The following is a 4,320-nucleotide window of genomic DNA, read 5'->3' on the forward strand; positions in this document are numbered from 1 at the left end:
CCTAAGGGGTCATAGGACACCATATGACCCAGAACGACACCATATTGTGTCCTAAGGGGTCATAAGACACCATAAGACCCCTTAGGACACCATACGACCCATAATGACACCCTATTGTGTCCTAGGGGGTCATATGGTGTCCTAAGGTGTCATAGGACACCATATGACCCCTTACGACACCATACGACCCATAACGACACCTAAGGGGTCATATGGTGTCCTAAGGGGTCATAGGACACCATATGACCCCTTACGACACCATATGATCCATAACAACACCATATTGTGTCCTAAGGGGTCATATGGTGTCCTAAGGGGTCATAAGACACCATATGACCCCTTAGGATGCCATACAAGCCATAGCGACACCCTATTGTGTCCTAGGGGGTCATATGGTGTCCTAAGGTGTCATAGGACACCATATGACCCCTTACAACACCATACGACCCATAACGACACCTAAGGGGTTATATGGTGTCCTAAGGGGTCATAGGACACCATATGATCCCTTAGGTGTCCATACAACCCATAATGACAACATATTGTGTCCTAAGGGGTCATATGGTGTCCTAAGGGGTCATAAGACACCATATGACCCCTTAGGACACCATACGACCCATAACGACACCCTATTGTGTCATAGGGGGTCATATGGTGTGCTAAGGTGTCATAGGACACCATATGACCCCTTACGACACCATACGACTCATAACGACACCTAAGGGGTCATATGGTGTCCTATTCGGCCATAGGACACCATATGACCCCTTTGGTGTCATTATGGGTTGTATGGTGTCATATTGGGTTGTATTGTGTCCTAAGGGGTCATATGATGTCCTAAGGGGTCATAGGACACCATATGATCCCTTAGGACACCATACAACCCATAATGACACCATATTGTGTCCTAAGGGGTCATATGGTGTCCTAAGGGGTCATAAGACACCATATGACCCCTTAGGACACCATATGACCCATAACACCACCCATTTGTGTCCTAGGGTGTCATATGGTGTCCTAAGGGGTCATAGGACACCATATGACCCCTTACGATACCATACAACCCATAACGACACCCAAGGGGTCATATGGTGTACCAAGGGGTCATAGGACACCATATGACCCCTTAGGACACCATACCACCCATAACGACACCATATTGTGTCGTCAGGGGTCATATGGTGTCCTAAGGGGTCATAAGACACCATATGATCTCTTAGGACACCATACGACCCATAACGACACCCTATTGTGTCCTAGGGGGTCATAGGACACCATATGGTGTCCTAAGGGGTCATAAGACACCATATGACCCCTTAGGTGTCCATACGACCCATAACGACACCATATTGTGTCCTAAGGGGTCATATGGTGTCCTAAGGGGTCATAGGACACCATATGACCCCTTACGACATGATACGACCCATAACGACACCTGAGGGGTCATATGGTGTCCTATGGCCCCATAGGGCATCATATGACCCCTTAGGTGTCCATACGACCCATAACAACACCATATTATGTCCTAAGGGGTCATATGGTGTCCTAAGGCACCATATTGTGTCCTAAGACACCATATTGTGTCCTAAGGAGTCATATGGTTTAATTTTTATGGTTGTGGCTATCAAACTATAGGGTATAGAGTAGAAATTTATCAAAGGTTAAAAAATTTCAATGGAAGTCATTTGGCACTAGCCAAATGAGCTACACAAAAAAAAAGTTATAGGGTATAGAGTAGAAATTTATCAAAGGTAAAAAAATTCAATGGAAGTCTGCACAAAAAAAAGGTTATAGGGTATATAGTTAGTGTTTAGTTTAAGGTAAAAAATTTCAATGGAAGTCATTTGGCTAGCACCATATTTGGCGCTAGCCAAATGAGCTGCACTAAAAAATGGTTATATGGGACCCTTGACCCGTGATCCAAGCCCACATTCTCTCTTTTTGTCTTCTTTCTGCGCATGATCAGACAAAAAAATGCTTTTTGCATGGTGTTGACATTTTATGCAAGGTTATTTTATACATTCCATTAGCTCTCCACCACCTTTTTTTTCATTTGGCAACGTCAAAGAGGAAGAACATAGTTTTTTTATCAAATTTGAATAATTGAGGTAATATTTTCTTGTTTTTAGAATTCAAATACTTATTAAGTGTTATTTTGTTTAAATGTTAGAATAAAAGTGTGAGTCAAAATTGATTATAATCCTATTAGATTTACATTAGATTTAACAATGCATTTGAAGGAAGTTGCGTAAGAAAATTAATTGTTTAGTGGTTTAAAACAAAATTTGCAATTTCATACATCCTTTTTAAGATCTTATGAAATAATTTAGAAAAGGAATACATGAAATAATTTCAATTTCATATATCCATTTTAACATATGCAGCATCATCATCATGCCAAGGAAACAACCAAAAAATATAACACCGAAAGAGCGTGAAGCTAAGAATGCAAAAAAAAAGAGAAGGAATGAAGCAACTTCCTGAACAAAGGAAATTGAATACCATAGAAGAAGAGGTGTCAATTGAAGAGGTGCCAATTGAAGAGGAACATGAAATATCCATCCAATCTAAGAGAGAGACAAAATTGGCCACACAAAGGCAACAGATGCAAAACCTTCGTGCAATGAGACAATTGAATCCCGAGGTTGAGAGCATGTCTACAACAATTCAAGTTGAAGGCACCCCATCTCTTACATCTCAAGTTGAAGGCACACCATCACTTATTGCCACACCATTGGTGTCTACAACATCTCATATTGAATGCACTCCCTCTATGACATTTGACGTTGCAAGTACTTCACGACTGACATCAAGTATTGGAGCTACACCATCTTGAACACCTCAATTTCAAGGTATGTCATCATTTTCATCTCCGCTTGAAGGTATGCCACCTATCCCTAATGTTTTTGACATTCCTAATCTTGGGATAACTCAAAGTTTGAGAACACCTCCTAGAGTTTTGCATAGAAAGCCTAAGTATTTGATTGATATTGATGCTAATGTTTTGAAACCAATGGTTGACAAGTTTCCGAAGCGTACTTTTCAAAGACATGCTAACCAGATATGGAAAATATTTTTTGAGCCTTTAAATGAGATAGGAAGATGTCAACTATTTGTTGAAATGATGAGAAATCTGAAATTTAGGCCTATAATGAAGATTCTTGGGCTAGGAACATCGATTGAATCAAGTGACAAATCTATTGTGAAGAATCTGATGAATGCATATGATACCGTTGGTTCTAACTCACGCACAAAAGATAGTAATGCCACATGACATGTCATTACATCAACAATTGTAAGCACTCAAACTAAGAAAGCTTGCCTCCTTAGAAAGACAAGTAAACAATTGAAGATAAGTAGACAAACTCTAATGAGAGCTTTGGGAAGGCGACAAAGAGCGGAGGATCCATATAACAATGAGTTATAGGCATTTTCCGGTAGATTACCACGGAAAGATAAAGCAATTGTTAAAGCCTTGAGATCCCTCATTCAAGATTTTTGGAAGAATAACACAACAATCTCTCCAAATCAAAGAGATGTTGTAAGAAGGAGGATTGGTAGTAAAATCTGTGATCCACATCCAAAACAATTTTTGGATATGACTCAAACACAATTTTTTGCCAAGTTTCAACGTATGTATCCTCAAATAAAAATTAGTCAAAGGTTCTTTGAAATGGTAAAGCCTTTTTATATCAAAATAAATCACACATGGACAACTTGTTGTTGTAGAGTACATATTGAATTTTCTAAGCATTATGATGTTTATCAACGCATATGTATAGATTTGCATGCTAACAATATTTTGCAAGAATGCAACATAAATGGTCCACTGACATCTTCAATGGAATTCATATCTAGCATCTTATGTGAAAGAGTAGATGGTCAAGTATATTACAATAAGTGTTTCTTGGATGGCACATGTGTTGATTGTGGTGGATTGCGACATTTACAAATTTGTCAACATATGGATATTGGACAAGAAATTGGTAATGAATTAGTAGAATTTGGAAAATATAAGACAGTGGCCTACATGCTAAAAGATGGAAAAGAAGCAAAAAGGTGTGAATTGGTTAGTGAGAAGATTCCAATGTATCAATTTATGGGCATCTTTCATGAGAATATAGTGTATGAGTATGCAAGGCATAACCATCGAGCTCGTTGGTTGGACTTACAATTTAAGCTATGCAAGGACACATTTCCACTTCATACAATCATTTCAATTGTTGACTTTGCAGAGAACTACACACTACAACCGCAGAACGAGGTGCAATCACAATATTAGAACTCCACACAAGTTGCCATAATTGTGCATATAGCATT

Source organism: Cryptomeria japonica, chromosome 11 (assembly GCF_030272615.1).
Source record: "Cryptomeria japonica chromosome 11, Sugi_1.0, whole genome shotgun sequence".
Lineage (NCBI taxonomy): Eukaryota > Viridiplantae > Streptophyta > Pinopsida > Cupressales > Cupressaceae > Cryptomeria > Cryptomeria japonica.